Source organism: Apis mellifera, linkage group LG16 (assembly GCF_003254395.2).
Source record: "Apis mellifera strain DH4 linkage group LG16, Amel_HAv3.1, whole genome shotgun sequence".
In the NCBI taxonomy this organism is placed as follows: domain Eukaryota; kingdom Metazoa; phylum Arthropoda; class Insecta; order Hymenoptera; family Apidae; genus Apis; species Apis mellifera.
Window position 1 is genome coordinate 3,985,416 of NC_037653.1, and position 20,061 is coordinate 4,005,476.

General features: G+C 39.1%; 1 protein-coding gene across 8 annotated transcripts in view; it reads left to right on the plus strand.

Moving 5' to 3' along the window:
- Positions 1 to 20,061, plus strand: part of Antp (homeotic protein antennapedia) — a 155,653-nt gene that overhangs the window by 103,987 nt on the left and 31,605 nt on the right. The window contains exon 1 of one of the 8 annotated variants that reach the window (XM_016916898.2): positions 3,540 to 4,137. The exons of the other annotated variants lie outside the window; for them this stretch is intronic. The gene's annotated coding sequence lies outside the window, so the exon portion shown is untranslated. Of the gene's footprint in view, positions 1 to 3,539; positions 4,138 to 20,061 lie in introns of those variants that run through there. 8 annotated transcript variants of the gene reach the window in all.

Sequence of the window (20,061 nt, forward strand, 5' to 3'; positions counted from 1 at the left end):
CTTTGGATTTTATTTTTACGAACCTGTATACGAAGATTCAAAATTCCAAAGTTTCTAAATTTCATTTTCAAATTCATATTAAAAAAAATTCGAGGAATGTTAGAAAAAATTTCCTTCGAAATAAATCGATCGGCTCCTTACAATCAAGGTGAAAAAAAAACTCGTACGCATAATCATCGGTAGCGAGCGAGCATCATGGCGTAGCGTAAAATCATTAATCGTCACCAGATGGCAGGCACCGCGGCGCACTCGCAAGCCGGCGGCGCAATTTTTCTCCTTCCGCGGCAATTTGCCTGTTCCGAACCCATATTTGCCCTTACGAAAATATCAAAGCGTATCAAAACGATCGAAGCAATCAAAAGGAGCGGCTTGGGCCTTGGGTCGCGTCCAGACCGTTTTTCGAGCGCACAACATGTTGTGTATCGGCGGTCAGCGGGCAGGCAGGCAGGATATCATCTACCGATCCTCTCTCGTTCCTTTTCGTGCGACGTGCACGAGGGGGCGGCCATAGGGCAGCATATAATTATCAGGATCGTAATGGCGGCCATAAATCATAGGCGCTTCTCCCCGGCCAACCGCTCGTTTCTTTTTTCTTCCCTGGTCGCGGCACTGCCCACGGCTACAAGAGTGAATACGGATGAGAAATCGACGCGGCCGATTGGATAAAGTCATCACTCCGCCTGGGACAAGCGGATCGACTCCATTTTCCTTGGAAATGTGTCTTCGGGTTTAGAATTGCTTGGAAATTACGGCTGTTGGAATATTATTATCGTCACAGGGAAAAAAAAAAGAAAATTAATTTATGAAGCAGGATTTATTTGAAATTGTCATGAAAATCTAAAAATTTAATTAAAAATAAAGATTGATGTGGATTATGAATTTTTTTTTTAATAAGGAAATGGAATTTAAGTAGAAATTTCTTGTCTACAAATTTTGAGCGAGATTGTAGATTTCATAAACCGTTCCAAGTAGAGCAAGGAGTTTTTTCTAAGCAACATCCTTGAAGAAAATAGATTTTCTGGCGTCGAGAATTCGTTCAAATTCCAAAAACTCAACGATGAATTTTCCCTTCTATGTATTAATAGCGAAACAGAAGGAGGAGGAGGAGGAGGGTATTCTTGCTTATCGACGCTTCCATTCCATTTCCTGTTCCATTTTCTTCTTCCTATCCATCCCTCTCTCTCCATGGAACCGTGACCAAAACCCACCCCATCGCCAGAGAATGTCAGTCTCGACGGTTGAGGAGGGTTGGGTTCCGCGAGTCAGGATAGCCATCGTAACAATACGCGTACAATACACACTTGCGTTTACGTGTGTGTGTATTCGCGCGCATGGAACCCAAGGAACTCGTCTCGAGGGACGATTGAACGATCCGCCATTGGCGGAACAAACCGGAGGCTGACCTTTGGGGAGGCGAGAACCGAAGGGTCTTGATTATCGAAGAGACGAATCCCTTTGTCCTTGCGAAGGGACAACGGAGAGCTCGAAATGTTCGTTGTGAAATTTGATCCGCGTGTAACGAAAACGTTCGCGTCAACCTTGGCGTTTGTTTACGTTTCTTCCAGCGTGTTGTGTTGTTATTATATAGAGAAATATCGCGGTTTACGGGCGAAAAAACAGTAGTCCGTGAAATAGAGCTTTGCGTGTGTTGGTATATCGATCGCTCTCTTATCTCTGTTCATCATCTGTGTGCCGTGTCTAATGGAGATTCCGTGTGGATGTAACCAAGAATTTTCTCTTTCTCTTTCCACGCGAAACAAAGCATACGTTTTATACGATAAAGAATAGACTAACGTGTTCTACACGAGTTTAAGAAAATAAAATATTTAATCAATTATTTCTATATCATTCGAATCTCGATATTTAAATATTAAAACAGGCAATTATAATAATACTTTTTTACTATTTTACTTGTAAGTAATAATGAGCAAGAAAGTATTTTCGTTTAGTCGTCCATCATTTTATTTCTTCCTTTATAGATAGAAAGCGTGTATATGCGCGAATCTTGGCGCGCCACAAATTTTCCGTTTCCGCCGAGTGATTTACAGTTTTCGGACAATTACACGCGCACCGCCCTTCTCCTCGTCACCGTAGTGACATTTTATCATGATTACGCTGGCCGGCCTTTGGTCATGCATCGACGCGGGCGGGGGTGTGCGGATACGGGCACAAAGTCGGAATCGAAAGGCGAAAATGGCGGTGGAGACGCCGGCGAATTGTTTCCGAGGTATAAGCAAGAATTATGATCCATCTACTCGTCGCTGTGTTACGCTTCCTCCTCCCTTTCCCCCCTATTTTTTTTCCCCTCTCATTTCGTTCCCCTCCGCTCGATAGAACGAGCAGTGGTGACATTCGAAATTTGTTGGGAAGAGGAAAAGGTGTTAGGGTCGAAAGGGAGAATGATTCTAAATAACGTTTAAAAGTTCGTCTGCATTATGAGAATTTTTTTCAGAATGGAAATATGCGGATGGATTCGTATAATACGAGAAGAGATGTTATAGAGTGGTGGATTAAATTTATGGAAATTAAGTTAACCGAATGGTTTGATGGTTGGTGATAATGATAAATGAAATTGTATCTAACGTGACCCGGCGGTACTTAATAGTCGGAAAGCAATAAATTCATTCGAACTAGAGTCTCTACTCTCTTTAATAAATAAATAAGCCGTTCACGCGAATAATTGTGATTAAACGCGATGCTTTTGAATCAAATGATGATAAGTATATCACGTGTACGTTTTTAAAAACTGTTTTTAAATTTTTTTTAACGTCCGTCGCAGCATTCACGTAGGATCGTAAGATTCGTATTCGTACTTCCTTTTTGCGACATTCAAGCGGGAATATACGTAATTAAATGCGCAAATGAATACTCTTAAATGTAAAATAATCAAACTTTCGTACACATCAACCGGTGTAGAAATTTGCATTGTATCTCTCCTACGCGCGTTTTTCCCATTTTTCCTTCGACGCGTTGTTCCGGCGCACAGGGGTTACGGCACAGCGTGGAGCGAAAAATGGGCGAGAGAAGGACAGAGCGGCGCATGGAGGAGGGGATCGGCTGTAGACGAGGGAAAAGCGAGGCTGGAGTAATGGGGTGGGGGTTCGTCACGGTAGGAGGGGTTGGTTTCGGGGGGATTCGGGGTGGGGTGCGCTGACAGCTCGACGCTCTCGTCCGCTCCACGCTCGACAGGAGGATACGCTTCTCTGCACACATTCACCGTCACAGTCGCACACACGCTCGCGTCTCTCCACGCTATACACTCGCACGCTTGAACGTGTATATGTGTTTGTGTAACACAACATGTCCCTTTTTTTCCTTCAGTTTCGCGCTCGGCTCGTCTTCGTCTCCTATACGAGCTCGTGTACGCACGCACACATCTTTCTCGCGTCCGCCACGAGCGACCCTCTCTCTCTCTCTTTTTTCTTCTGTCTTCGTTCCTCTGGCCGCGCGTTGGTCGCTCGCTCGTGTGCGCGCGTTAGCCGTCACATTGTGTAGTTTCGTTTCTGTCTCTACTTCTGCCGAGTCAGAAGTCTCTGACACGGACGCGCGGAGTCGTATTGCGTCGTTCGTATATACGAGGACGCTTTTCGTTCGATGACAGTTCGGTGGAGGATCAGAGAGCCGTGGTCATGATCGTCGTGGATATACTCGCGAAACGTTCGTGCGCCGGTGAACGCAGGACACGTGATCCCCGAACGTGACGTTACCGAGCTCCCACGTGTCTGTCAGTGAAGAGTCGCGCGGCGTCAGTGATGGTGGACGGACGCGTGGAAATTATTCTACGTTCGCGTCGAACAATGGTGTAAATACGGTTGACACGAATCGTGGAAAACTTCAATACAGAGAGACATTTTCTTCGTTCGAAGAATACATCGAATATCTGGTAGTTTTGATGTGTTTCACTCGTGTGCTTTTCGCGAATTGTATACTTATCGACGGTTTGAATGTTCTCGACGAAAATGAATGCCAACCGTTATTCTCGAACTAGTGAATCGTACGTCGAGTGGTGCTTACAGTGTTTAAATAAGTTTAAATAAGTATATACGATGTTGATAGTGAATTATCAGACATTTTTCACCATCTCCGAAAATTCATCGCGAGAAGAAAAGAAACGAAGCATTTTCCGCGTTCTTTCAAGTAAGAACTATCGAAAACGATTTTATTTATTTTTTTTTATAAAAGATAGATATAGAACTGTTAGTTATAATTTTTATCCTTAACGAATTTAGACGACGAAAGCTAGCAAAAGACGAAGAGGAATTGAAACCTCAAACATTTAAAGAAATTTGTTATATTTTTTCGTTGTGAAATTAAATTCGCCTCCCCGTGTTTTAATAGATTTCCTTAGCAGTGGAGATAAGTCTCGAGAATGTATATATGATTAATTATTCTTTTTACTCAATTTCTATCACAAATGTTCGCGTCTCTCTCTTTCTTTCTCTCTCCAAATGTATAAGTCTGAACCATTGAAACGTATCGGAGCTATTCTTCAGATATATTTAATAATTTCGAAGGCTAATCGCGATTGGACCCGCAATTGTTCCGCTCTCACAAGAAACGGTGGCACGCGTTCTAGTTGGAGAAAGCGCGGTGTATTTCGTCTATATCTTCACATATCGATAGACAGTTGTGTGTATACGTAATTAGCAATGTATTTGCACAGTCTGCATCGTCGTCGGTTTTCGCAGTTGACGTCGCGCCGCGTTATATCTCTTTCTCTGTTTCTCCTCTCTTTTTCTCCGTTTACCTGCAAGTTCACACGTCTGGTTTTATAATTTTCATTGACGATTCGAACGGCTATCTAGATGAGCGTTTCGCGTTAATCGATCGATAACCATCGGTTAAGAAAATCATCGTTTCATCGTTCTCGGACGATTGCTTGAAGCGTTTCACCAAGGTTACGATTTGATGATGCTAAATGATTGTATATGTAGAGAAGATTTAATTAATTGATTTGATTTTATTTTCGAATAAGGAAAAAAGGAAGAAAGTTCTGCGAAGCGTAAAGATATACAAACGCGTGTTCTGCTTTGGAAAAATTAAATTAGAATGTCCATGTATTAATCTTTTACATTATGAGATCATCTTTGATCTGACAATGCTATTTTTAGAAACTTATTTACATTTCTGATACGACATGTTATATAATTAAGAAAGCAAAATAAAATCAGATAAGATCAATATGCGTTAAATTATGTATATATTTTATATACATTCTCGTTACAAGAAAATCTATTCTTAATCTTTTCTTAATCTTTTTTCTCACGCACGATATTTAATTATTTACTTATGTTTTTCTTTTTACATTACTAACTCTAAACTTAACATGTGATTTGTGAAAAACGCATTGTATTCTCCGTTTCGTTAATGAACAAATTGGAAATGAAAAATTCTTCCCCGTCAAACGATGGATTGCCCGAGATCCAAATTAATCCGGACGCGAGAAATCTCGAAAATTCCACGCGATTCTCGTTTATCCGAAAAACAATTATTCCTCGGCTCTCTTTGTCGAGTTGAAACGCACGCGGGTTTCGCGCGGAATGTCTCTCCCCGGCCACTTCTAGCGTAAAACGCGAAGACAAATGTGTCGGTGAGCACGACACCCCCGCATTATCTCGGATTAAAATCGGAAATGCAGGTCAAACGGTCCGCCGGCGGCCACGTGGTCGCGTTGGAGGACTCGTTTCGAGCAGGACACACGCCGACTTTATTACCTGAGCAACAGATAACGGGAAGAAGTCGTGTTGCATAATTGTCTCGGGCCGAGACCGAGGTTATTTTTAATCCTGACCGGTAGCACGCGACCGCGTCCATCCCGGAACAAAGAAAATGATGGAAAAAACCACGAATCTCATCTTTTCGAAGTATTGATACATTCATATCGGTAATCGTATCAGCGGCGGGAGGGGAAACAGGAATGGAAAAGAATATATATAATATATATATAATAAAAATATATATAATATAATACAATATATATATATAAAATATAATAAATATAATATATAATATAATAAAAATGTGATCGATAATTTAAGTATTTGCAATTTTTTTCTCTTTTTTTAAAACAATTTTTTTATTAAAAACATTCAGATTTTAAACAAAATTAACTCGATTTGCACAAGATTTTACTTATCTCGCTTATTCGAAAGCAAACAATATGCGTCCAATATGGCTGAAAATTGACACGTTAGGACCATGCGTACCAACGTTAGAAAAAAAGATGGCTGCTTCGAAGAATTTTTCTCTAAAACAATTTTTTTATTAAAAACGTTCAGTGATTTTAAACAAAATTAACTCGATTTGCACAAGATTTTGCTTATCTTGCTTATTCGTTCATCGAAAGCGAACGATGCGTCCAATATGGCTGAAAATTGGCACGTACATTACATGCATACCAACGTTAGAAAAAAAGATGGCTGCTGTTGGAAGAATTTTTCTCTAAAACAATTTTTTTATTAAAAACGTTCAGTGATTTTAAACAATTAATTCGATTTGCACAAGATTTTACTTATCTCGCTTATTCGTTCGTCGAAAGCGAACGATGCGTTCAATATGGCTGAAAATTAGCACATACGTTACATGCGTACCAACGTTAGAAAAAAAGATGGCTGCTTCGAAGAATTTTTCTCTAAAACAATTTTTTTATTAAAAACGTTCAGTGATTTTAAACAATTAATTCGATTTGCATAAGATTTTACTTATCTCGCTTATTCGTTCGTCGAAAGCGAACGATGCGTCCAATATGGCTGAAAATTGGTACGTACGTTACATGCGTACCAACGTTAGAAAAAAAGATGCTTCGAAGAATTTTTCTCTAAAATAATTTTTTTATTAAAAACGTTCAGTGATTTTAAACAATTAATTCGATTTGCACAAGATTTTACTTATCTCGCTTATTCGTTTGTCGAAAGCGAACGATGCGTCCAATATGGCTGAAAATTGGTACGTACGTTACATGCGTACCAACGTTAGAAAAAAAGATGGCTGCTGTTGGAAGAATTTTTGCATAAGGGAACGGGATATAATTCGTTCTAATTAATCGTAAATCGATATATTTTATATATATATATATTAGAAAAAGAAGATTGAATCGGTCGGATACAGCGCGGGAAATTCAAAAATTGCTTTTGCTCCCCCGTAATGGGTAATGCTCTGCCGATCATTGTTGCACATTGTGCGTGGGGTGGTTGGGGCCCCGTTTCGATATGGTATCAAGTCCTCCGTCCTATAAATATTTAATGAACCCCGAACCCTTCGAATTGACGAGGGTCACCGAGGAGGGAGGGATTAGAGCTCTCTGGAAGGATAATCGGGGCGTCGGCGTGTTAAGAAACGAGTTTACACCGCGATTAACGGGTTTCTGGTACGCGATTTCGCTTCCGCGTTTTACGGTTTTATCTTGCATCGTGATGAATGGGGTGGGGAGAAATAAAATTTCAAGTTCGTAAGGAAATATGTGGCTAGCAGCGATCGATAAAATACCGTCACGCAAGATATTTTTTTCTCTCTCTCTCTCTCTCTCTTTTTTTCACGGTGCGTAACGATAGACTCGGCGGAGGGAAAAGTATTGGATGACAACAAGGCAACAGGTTATGGAAACGCGAAAAATTAATAATTGCGATAAAGAGAGAAAAATTTCTTCTTCTAAATTAATCGAATTAATCAAAAGAAACAAGGAATGGCTCTCTTGATTTTTCTTTTTATATAAAAATAGTATGTGGATGAATTTTCCAATTAGAAATTATTATTATTCAATTTAATACGATTTAAATACGTTGTAAATAAGCTTTAAGATCGATCGAGAGGAATGCAAATGGATAAGAATTTTAATATCGATGGAGAGAAGAAACGCGTTTTCTCTCGAGTCGTAAATATATTCCGTTTCTTCCATCGAGCGCCACAGTCTTGTTCGCGAATGTAGTCGACTTCGCGCACGAGTTTGTACACAAGCGCATGCGCGGTAACGTTCTCGTATTCATTATCCTCGTGACGAACCTCTCCTATTCCCGCTTTTATTATTCGTTGCTCCCAGCGCGATTTCTTTCCACCGTACGTATTCGAATACCTTTCTCATTTCCAACCATTTAAAATTACCCCCTTTTTCCCATAATATCTTTATTTCGATCAATCATAATTCCATTATCATTCTCGTTTATTTATCGTCCCGATTTGCGAAATTTCTTCTCCATTCTCTATCGAAAATATCTCGAGCTACGATAAATAATCGAGGTAACGCGAGTGCAGCGACGGAGAGTGGTGGGGAGGATACCAAAGACGCGTTGACCTTTCGCGAGTTCCCACTTTCGTAGAACACCAACTCGACCAGACTTTGAACTTTGCGCTCGGCCTGCAACTTGGGCAAAACCCGAAATTCAAGGGTGATCCAAGGGGGGGGGGGGAGGCGAAGACGCTTCGCCGCGCTTCTGATTTAATGGCCACGAGGTCCCGGGGTTAGGGCGTCTAGTGGCTTAGAGAAGCTTACGACGGGGAAGGAAGCGGCGTAACTCTTGAACGCAATAATAAATTTTAAGGTTATTAATTTTCTTTTCTTCCTCCCATTCATTCGATTTATTTATTTATAATAATATTTGTAAAGAATTAAAAATATTTCTAGTGCAACGAGACAAGTCGAAAATTTCTTTTTTTTTTTTAATTATTTTTCGAAGGAAATAACGTTAAAGTATTGCATTAATCGCTTAATTGCTCAAGTTTAACAACGTTTTCTTGGCGTTCGTAATTGAATAATCGGTGTGTGATTTAATAAACAAAGCAACATGGTAATTATGGAATCGCGTACGGTGGGATATTGTTTTCGCAACGAAGATAGGAAGATTTCACAAGGAAATTGGTGCCAGGTTTTCATGTAAATGTAAATTGCCCCTTTTAATAAGCGTTAACTCGTTATACCCATTTAAAAATACACGCTCGTTTTTTCTCGTGCCGTTGATTTAAATAAATCGTTAATCATTAAATATATCGGTCGTGTATATTTTTTTTTGTTTAAATTATTCAACTAATCGTAACAAAAAAAATAACAATCAAATATTCATGCGATTACAATATAAATCATTCTTACGGTTCATTCATTCTGAAATCGTTCTTCTGATCTCAAAATCTCTTAATTATGCATTTGATCCAAGATAAAAAAAAAAAAATAAAGAAAAGAATTTTCACGTATCGCATTTTCTTAAATAAATAAAATAGATGAAGAATCATTATCTGCGAAAGAAATTCATTTTCCACGAATTTTCTAAATTTTCGCAACCGATTTTTCCAATTACTTTAATTGTCCGTTCATTGCGAAAAGAATCAACAACGTTGCGGTTTCCTTTTCCGAGAGCCGTCATTTTCACGAAACGAGTGAAAATAATTGGCGCAAGATGGATCGAAAAAGGATTGGAAGAATTTTGAAGGATGTATTTGGAACTCTTAATGTTTCGAATCAAGTTGTTTGCTCGATAAAATAGTTCTTGGAATCGTTCAGAGATCGATGATTCGAGTTCTTTGCTTGGCTAATTTTATTTTTTCCTTTTCAGGAATAAAGAAGAAATCAGATTTATTTTTCTCCTATAAGAATCGTACGATACGATTGCGAGAATATAATAGAAACCTTGACCGTGATCCAAATCCGTCGATCATCTCGGCCACGAGCCGTTAACAAAATCGAAAAAAAGAAAGGAAAACAATCCTTTCAAAAAGTGCATCGCTATATCGTAAAAAAACCGAGCATTGTGTATCCCCGAAACCAAAATGGGAAAAAAAGGAAGAAGAAAGGAAAGGGAGAGGGAAAAAAAAAACCGTGACCGTGAACAAGTCGATTTTCCACAATGGCAACGCCGAACGTTCGAAAAGGCAATAAATATTTCAGCTAACCAGCGTATATATACACATAAGGCGTGCTCCGCAAAAGCGTTCCATTCATACCGCCGCCGCTGCCGCCGTCGGTAACTTTAAGCACGATGCACACTCTCTTTCCATTCTCCGTCCCCCTATGCGCTCGCGCGTGTACGCGCATCGATGTACGCGCATCCGGGGCCTCCTCACGGTTTTACGAGCTGCTAGCATGATTTATCGCGGGAGACGAGCGCCGCAAGCATCATTAGAGACGTCGCTCGAGACCGTCGAGGAACCGTCGGATCGAATCTCTCGAATGATCGACCGTGCGCTATTGGCTGGCTGTACTAGCCCCCCTCCCCTCCTATCCGTCTATTCGCCGTTCTGCTGCTGCCTTTCGCGATTTCGATGGATTCATTCGTTCACGGCTCTCTTTAAATACGTGTGGAAACGTAATTCGATAGAGGGCTCGGTTAGAGTGGTAAAATTCTATCGAAAGATATTATATAAGTATTAATTTATTACACGCGTTTGAATATTTTTCTCTTTCCAATATACACAATTTCACATTTACGAATAATTTAAGTAACGTTAATTAATATCAAAGTTTCGTTTTGATGAAATATATGTGATGATGTTTTTAAGAGTTTTGAAAGGGCAAAGGTATACGCGTATTCGCTTTATCGAACGTTTACTCGATTATCGACTCGAAATTTCCACATTTTGCCCGCGTCACGGTCACATCTCCTCCTTCCCTCCCCCTTATTTTCCAGACGGCCGTCTACGAAGGGACGCCCCCAGGTTATCTCTCACGGCCTTCCGATTTAATTAAACACGGTTTCTGACCCCAGCCAGCAACTTTCGATATTAGGGCCCTCCCTCCCCCTTTTGCTCGTACCTCTATCGCCTCTAACAAACTCGACTCGAACTCCCGACGCCCCTGTGTAATAACCGCACCCAAAATCCTGTATATACCTAGCCTTGCACACGAATACGCTCGCTCGCACACACATACACACAGATACAAACGCAAAAACGTTCACGATAGTCTGGCTGGATAGTATAGGTGATCTCGTTTCCAAAGGGGGGGGAGAAGGCAGAGGCTGGCCTTTGTTCGCAGCGTCGGATCCGCCAGAGGGGTCTCTTTCATCCCTCTACCTACCCTATCCGGCGATCCTCCGTCCGACGCTGAGCATCGCGACGCCTCCTCTTCACCAAACCACCCCTCCTCCCTTCCGGAACCCCCGCTCCGCGTCTCTTTGTGCTCTTGTCAACTTGTCAAACTACCCCCTCCTACCGCCGTGCCTCCCAGCATCCAATACCAACCCCTCGGCCAACAGGATCGAGCTTCCCCCTTTCTCTCTCCACCCCGATGTCCTCTTCCTTTTCCTTCGGTTCCATGTTCCAAGGGTGCTCTCTTCCAGCCTTTCTTTTTTTTTTTTTTGATGGTTTAGATGGATGGAAAGGTTTCATTTTCTGAGGGGAGGTGAGGAAGAGTGCTTTTTTAATATCTGTTCCATAATTTTTATTCATCTATTCGATATTGTATTCTGAATATAATTATTATAATAATATTAATATATTTATTCCCTTTATTTATTTATTTATCTATACGATTTTAGTAGTACAGAAGGTAGAATAGTAATCTCAAATTAATTAATCCTAATACTTTTTTCTTTTTTTCTCTCGATTATCACCTTTCTTCCCTTCGATCTATCTCCACTGTCTGTTTTTATATATATTTTTATCACATCTCGAAAAGAGATCGAGGAGAGAATCGGCAGGTTGATAATTCAGATTGAAAGAAGATGGGGAGGGGGTGAATCGCGAGAGGGTACGATGAGCCTTTACGTGTTTGGGAGGAGGAGGAGGAGGGGGGGGGGGTGGTTGCCTATAAGAGACGGAAGAGGCGAGACACGCGGAGAGTGGAAAGTTTTGACGCCACCCTATAAATCAAGCGGGGGGGGGCGGCCTCCTCGCTCGGCCGGAACCTCGTCGTTGCTCCTCGGGGCTTCTCTTCAACCGCCCCCCCCCTCCCCGCCGCCGGCCGCCTCTCCAGAGTTTCGCTCACCGTATGTCTCCTTCGCCTCTCGTTGTACACGGACAGCAGCTCGTCGCAAGGCGAGTCAAAAATTCCAACAGTTTCCTCCTCCTCCCTCTTTCCTCCTCCCCCGTTATTCTCCAGTTCCCGTCCATCTGCCTTCACCTCGATATAATTACCCTCCCTGACGTTAATTTATGCCGCGCTCCGGGAATGGCGACGCGTTTTTTCCCGAAAAAAATCGCGGCGTCCTCCGCTCTTGCGGAGGAATCGAGGGAGGGAGGGGTTGGGGAGGGGTGGATTTTTTTCGAAAATTTTGGAGAATGGAGATCGGTATTTTTGGTTTCGAATATGGGTTTTTTTTCGAAAAATTTGGCGAATTATTTTTTTCCAATGGGGATAAGTGGAGATCGGTATTTTTGGTTTCGAATGTAGGTTTTTTTTTTTTTTTGAAAGATTTCGTGAATAGTTTTTTTTTTCCAACGAAATTAATAAATTTATGGACGAATAGATACATTTTTTTATATTTTTTTTTTTATCGAAGATTTTTTTCTCAAGATTTGGCGAACGGAGATCGGTATTTTTGAATCGAATATAGGTTTTTTTCGAAAGATTTGGTAAATTATTTTTTTCTAATGGAAGTAAATGGAAATTGGTATTTTTGAATTTAATATAGGTTTCTTTTTTTCGAAAAATTTAGCGAATAGTTTTATTTTTTTCCAACGAAATTAATAAATTTATGGACGAATAGATACATTTTTTTATATTTTTTTTTTTATCGAAGATTTTTTTCTCAAGATTTGGCGAATGGAGATCGATATTTTTGAATCGAATATAGGTTTTTTTCGAAAGATTTGGCGAATTATTTTTTTCTAATGGAAGTAAATGGAGATTGGTATTTTTGAATTAAATATAGGTTTTTTTTTTTCGAAAGATTTGGCGAATAGTTTTATTTTTTCCCGAAATTAATATTAAATAAATATTGTTAATAATAGATTGGGTAGAAGAATTTAAGATAAAATCTGGATTTTGAATTTTTTTTTTTCTTGAAAAATTTGGCGAATGGAGATTGAATAGGACGCGATTTTTTTTTGAAAGATTTGGCGAATTATTTTTTTCTAATGACGGTAAATGGAGATTGGATCGAATATAGATTTTTTTTCGAAAGATTTGGCGAATAGTTTTTTTTTTCCAACGAAATTAATAAATTTATAGACGAATAGATATATTTTTTTATATTTTTTTTTTTCTCGAAGATTTTTTCCCAAGATTTGGCGAACGGAGATCGGTATTTTTGGATCGAATATAGAACGCGATTTTTTTCGAAAGATTTGATAAATTATTTTTTTCAATGGGGATAAGTGGAGATTGATATTTTTGTATTGAATATATAGAATAACGAGAATATTATTGTTGATAATAGGGATAAGTAGAAAAATTTAAGATAAAGCTTGAATTTTGAATTTTTTTTTTTTTCTTGAAAAATTGAAAATCGAATAGAATGCGATTTTTTTCGAAAGATTTGATGAATTATTTTTTTCTAATGGCGGTAAATGGAGATTAAATCGAATATAGATTTTTTTTCGAAAGATTTGGCGAATAATTTTATTTTTTTCCAACGAAATTATTAAATTTATAGACGAATAGATAAATTTTTTGTATTTTTTTTTCTCAAAGATTTTTTTCTCAAGATTTAACAAATAGAGATCTATATTTTTGAATCGAATATAAGATTTTTTTTTAAATATTTAGCGAATAGTTTTATTTTTTTTCCAACAAAATTAATATTATAAATAAATATTGTTGATAATAGGATGAGTAGAAGAATTTAAGATAAAGCCTGAATTTTGAATTTTTTTTTTTCTTAAAAAATTTGGCGAATGGAGATCGGTATTTTTGGATCGAATATAGGATATTTTTCGAAAGATTTGATAAATTATTTTTTTTCCAATGGGATTAAATAGAGATTAATATTTTTGTATTGAATATACAGAAAAACGAGAATATTGTTAATGGATAAAACGTGACGATTTTGAATTTTTTTCTTCTCGAAAAATTATTCAATTAATTATTCAACGAATAATTTATCCACGTTCGGTGGATTTCGTATTTTTCGAAGGTTTAGTTTATTTGCAAATAACTGAGGAAGTATGAAAATTGATTAAACGAAAAGAAAATTGCGAAGAGAAAATTATTAGTAACAAATCGTACAGATAGAAGTAATCTGTACAAACAAATTTATTTTATCGAATCGAAAATGATATTTCTCGCACCAAGATTTTAAATTTATCTCGTTTCGCTTATTGAAAATAATTATTTTTCTTTTTTTTTCCCCTTATTCGAGTAAAAACTACTCCATAATTATAAAAAAAGAAACGTTATAAAAGTCAGCGAATCCGGACTTCCTTTCGTCCGTTTCAATGTTGTATACCGCAAGATCCAAGATAACCATTCGCTAATTATCCCCGTTAATTGTATAATATCTGTATTCGCGCGTATTTACACGCATACCGTTGCCCTTCCCCCCTCCACCCTCCCCCCACACGCGCGCGCACACACATTGACGCACGTAAGAGTTAAACGTTGCCTCCGCTCATTTCCACGATTATCTTCCCGCGATATCTCCGCCATTGCCTTTCGAAACCGATCTTCGAATTCGTCTTCTCTCTCTATCTATCTATCTCTCTCTTTCTCTCTCTTTGAATAATTGTCATCGCTGTTACGTGCGAATTGAAATGGGATTGGAAGCACGAGAGGGATAGTTTCATCGATCTTTCGAAAGGGGTTGGAAATTGCACCTATACGGATCGTGGATTAAAATTATGGAAAATTGTTCTTGCGTTCTCGCTTTGTTCCTGTCTGCGTGACTGAGAAATCTCGATGCGAAAAAAAAGTCCATTATTCGATGATATTGCTTGAAAATTTAAACAATCGTTCTCATGATGTAATTTTTACTATTGTTTCGAAAATGTTTCTCGAATATTTTAGATAAATCGCATTTTGTTTATTTTTTTCATATTTAAAAAGTTACGCGTTGAAATTTGCATGGCAAACGCGGTGGAGACGGTTCGTGGAAAAGTGGAATCGGTGTGTGTCGATGATGGTCCAGGTGTTGGGGATAATTACTCTTTCTGGAAAGAAAGGTGTTTCCTCTAATGAAGGGCTCGAGCGTCGGCAGTTAGGATGAATAAACCTTAAGGTCGAGCGTGACGAAAACGTGTATATGTATATATATGTATGATATTTTGGTCCTGTCCCATCGGTCAAACCGCACGTCCATAAATTATGAATTATCGTTCCACCCTTTCGTCCCCTGATACGGTGAACAACTATGTACCTTGCTTCATGAATTCTAATTAGACGTTTTAAATAACAGGTTGCTTTATCCCTCTCCCCTTTGCAGAGAAACGCGAAGATTTTCTAAAAATTAATTCTTACGTTTTATTATTTCCCTTCACTAATCAATTTAATTAATATTATACGACTTCTTTTTTTTAAAATTCCCAATGTAAAATAAAATATTGATTATACGTGTAAAAATTAAATACATACAAATTTATTCATTTTATTACGGGTGTCGATATTATCGCGTTTGTTCCAGGAAATTTTGAAACGGGTCCATTCCTCTCATTACCTTTGTTCGCCCAAGGCGACGATTTATTTCTTACGTTAATTTCTTTCCTCGTCAAGGCAGCGAGTTTTTAAACTTCCTCTCCGAGACAAGTCGCGCCGCCACTCGATGGACCGAGCGATACGAGTGCCCTCCTCGGAACAACGGTTATTAACAAAGTGGAATCTAGATACGGCTCGCGTCGTCGTCGTCGGTGACTTTTTAACTAACCTCTCGGCCGCAAAGTGAAACTTAAAAATTCTCAGGTGACACACACGCAATGTCATCACTCGAGATCCTATCGTAGTTGGATTTCACGCGTGCCGTTCGAAATTTTTCCTCTTTTTTTTTTTTTTACCTCTCCTTGATCCCTCGTGTAAGAAGGTTATCGCGATGAAGGAATGTGACGAGCGCCTCCTAATATTCGCTTTCGGCGATCCGTCGGTAAGATAGACACCTACTTTCGAATTCACACGCTTGATTCGGATCTGGACGGAGGAGCGTTCCTTGGCGAAATTATTATTCCGGTTTATTAACTCTGTTTCGAATTTAATTTCGTAGAAAAAAGAGAGAAAGGAATAAAGGATATCGGCGTTTTGATCCAACAATCTCGTTAGTCTCGATTACTTCTCTACTTGCGCGAACGTGACAAATTCAAAGTTTATCGGAACGATCTTTCTCACGGTTAGAAGCACGGAGAAAAGGAGCGCAATTTCGTTATCTCTGAGCGAAGCAGTTTAACGATTCCATTGACCTTGGAAGTGGAAACGAAGCATATCGGGATAGGAAAGAGAAAGCTGGCTGACCAACCACCGTCTTCAAATTTTGTTTCCTAGGTGTCACAAGTGGGGAAAAAAGAGGAAGTTTTTCAGGAAAAAATGTGAAAGTTAGGGCGATTGTGTTGCTCTCTTCCAACCAATAAGCGAATAAGCGGTTAGGTGTTCGACGTCCCGCTGAGAGGGCGCAAAATTCGGGCAAATTCTTTACTTCGAAAATTCCTTTTCTCTTTCCACGATTTCTCTTCTCTTCCCCACCCGTTTCACCTTTTCCACGCTTGTTTCGCCTTAACCTGTGCTCTCCGTTGAAATGTATATGCATCGGTGGTTGGCGCTTCGATCGCATTGATCGAGAACGTGTCAATTATTCGGGGAAGATAGATGTCGCGCAAATTTTCGGACTGGGAAATTAAAAATACGCGATATTTACGCGCGTATAGAGTAATATCCAGAGTTAATAAATCAACTCATGATTGGGACCTGGTATACGTCAATTATTTAGAGAGATAAATTTTTTTGAAAATTTCTCTTTTTCATCCTTATTTTTGAAAATAACTGTTATATATATATCAATTAATTCTTTAAAGATTTAAAAATTTTTTTTTCCATTCTTATTATTAGATATATATAAAAAATTAAAATAATAATTGAAATTTGATACAAAAGTGTTTCGAAAAATTCGAATGTGAAATATCTCGGACGGTCGAATTAAAAAGATTTAACTAAATTATTTTTCGCAATTGATTATCAAAATTTCGAAACTTTATTCATTAAGCAATTATTACCTTTTTCGTGTTCTCGCTTAATTCAAGGATAAATCTCGTCGTATAAATCCTTTTTAAAAATTCACGCGACATTAAAAATACGATTATTTATCGTGTCGATGTAAAAGACGCCGACGACAGAGGCTTCTTTCGATTTAATCAATATCAAGATGATTTCGTTAAATTACATTTAACGAAAATCCGGCCTATTTATCGTCCAATATCGTTCCGTCTCTCGCCCATCTCGAATAAATTAAATTGCTCGTAGGAGACGCATAATTCATTTATACCAGCGGGCAAACGAGGGATATCGCTGAGAATATATTTCAACGCGAGCCGATGTATATTAAAAGATTTAATCGAGTCGCATCTGCTTATGGGACGCGCGAAACGGAAGAAATTCCTCTGTGTTTTTATTTTCGTATCGCACGCACCCGCGAAATCCGACTGTCGATCGCATCACATCCGTGAACGCGATATATATTCCGCCCGTTGAAAAGCAGAAAAATGATATTTGAATAGCGCGTGAGCGAGCGAGCGAGCGAGAGAGAGAGAGCCCTTAACAGGTTTCAAAAAGTGAGAGAAGGAGAAAAAAAAATCGAGCACGTTGGTCAGTCGATAAAAGGTTTCATTGAAACGTTGGGTATATCTGCGAGGACAAAAAGCGTTATCGAGAGCACGTGGCCAGGTTCGATCTATGGCAACGTCGAAACAAAAAACAAGTTTGGCCGGGACAGCTCGTTGAAAAATACGAGCTTTGATAATCTCGAATGCGCGGAATTGAGAGGCGAGGTAAAAATGGAAAGAGAGAGAGAGAGAGAGAGAACGATAGAGTGTAGTAACTGCCGTACCGACCCAAGTAAGTTGTAAACGAACAGGATGAAAAATAAAAAAAAAAGAAGAAAGCGTGTTGAGGGTGAAAACGTGGAAATGGTGTAATACATATCGTCGAAACAGTGGCACGGGATTTATCTGCGTTATATGGCCGACTTGTTTTGACCCTCTTCTTCCTCTTGATGCATTCTCCACAACCTAAAACGCTCGCCTCCGTATCTCTGTTTATTAAATATTTTTCTTCTCGGCTTTTTTTTCCAACCGGGCGATGTTTCCCGACTTTAAAGGGATAATAAAAATCGCGAGGGATATATTTTTTAGTTGAAAGTTATCTCGCAGGAATTATTTATCGTACGTAATTCGATATGTAATATACATTAGATTTTAAATTTTAGCATTCTAAAAATATTGAAACGTGTATAGTTGTCATTTTTTATCCAAAAGAAAAAAAAACTTCTTTATCGTCCTGTAAATAATTCCGAATAGAAATATCATCGTATTCTTTCAAACCTCGTCGATCGATATTCGGTTTCGATCGGTAAAAAAGGGTCTCGTACTTACGAACTAAGTCACGCGCTTTAACCGAAATAAAACATCGCTACATAATATGTTCGTTTTGATCAACGTTCATCGAAACTTCAAAACAAAATATATCTATCCATTTCTAAAATCCTTATAAATCAATATTTTTCCAACGCGTATTTCTAATGAATACGAATATAAGAAACACAGTACACGCTAAAAACGTTTCACAATCGCCGAGCAAAGAAAAACGGCTCGTATCGTCTCGAATTCCAAGTGGATTCCTCTCGAGGCACGATCGGCCGTCGGATTTCGCAATCGGTCGGCAAAAGACGGGATCCCCGTTTCCTCGCGGTCAGCTGACGCGAGGCAACTCTCGGCCCCTGTTGGTGGGGAGAGGAGGAGGGGGACATGGAATTACGGATGCGACGTGCGTGGAGAGCGGCATAAGCTATTGGGCGGCCGGCTTTTGAGCGGCCTTGCAAACTGGTTTCCTGCAGCCCGACTCGATTATGCTAATCGCATATATGCATGTTAGCATTTGGCTGATCTGCTGGCGTGTCGGTTCTCCGTTCACCAGCCCGTTCGTTCTCCCGATGTGTGCGCGCACGTGTGCGCGGGACAAACCCGTACCCTTTCCGACGGAGCAGCGGTGCGCTCGAGAAACCTTGATCGCGGCCACCCTTTAATGCCGGCCCGACCTTCCGCCAGCTGGACACCTTCCACCGTGCGTAACGGTATATCCTCCGCTGATTTCCCTTGGCTCCTTCTCCTTCTTCCTATTCCCCCGTTATTCTCGTCCAAAGATTTTTCTTCCCCACGATTTTTTCGAGCAGGTTACGGTAGATGGCAGGACGGAGGATTATGAATGTTTTAAAGATACGATAATTTCTATGACATACGATTTTTAATAAATACATAGGATTAGTGTTAATAATATAAATTAAAATATTATTCATTCGAGCAAAAATATTAACTTTTTCTAGATTCTGAATACTTAATAATAATTTAAAAAAAAATCTAGAACAAATTTATATAAAAATGGATATATCTGTGGTGTCTTCGTTTGAAAACGATGTTTTGCCATTGTTTTTGCTTTCAAGCTACCATTGTTCGAGCAGTGGTTAGTTGTGGGAAGATAGATGAGGGGAGTTGCAGAGACAATTAGAGTGCAGTTCATTCTGGACGGTTGGAGACGGTGAATGGTAGAATGGTTAAGAACTCAGATTAGGTGGAACAAGATAGCTATGACTCGGTGGCGCTCTAATCGGTATATATCCCCATGGTTTCTCGCGACGCTTCGCCACCTCGATTCAACCCATAAATCTCCGAAACCACGATGCACGCGAATCGTAAATAGAATGGAATGCGCAGAGAGATGATATTATCGGTTCGAGTGTTTCACAGCGTGTTAAACACCGACGGAATCTTTCCTGGAATTTGATCTTGATCGAGCTTAATCTCAGTTCTTCTTTTTTACCAAGTTCAAATTTAATATATTTTTCTTTTATTATTCGTAAAAAATAATAATTTTTTTATATCTGGAAAGGAATAGATAAACGAATAAATATATAAACACTTACGTTGGACAATTAATAGTGGCGCTAGTGTCGTCACAATTGCGTTAATTTGAAAAGCTTTTCTTTATTTTATAAACATGTTTTTCTTCCTCTTCGA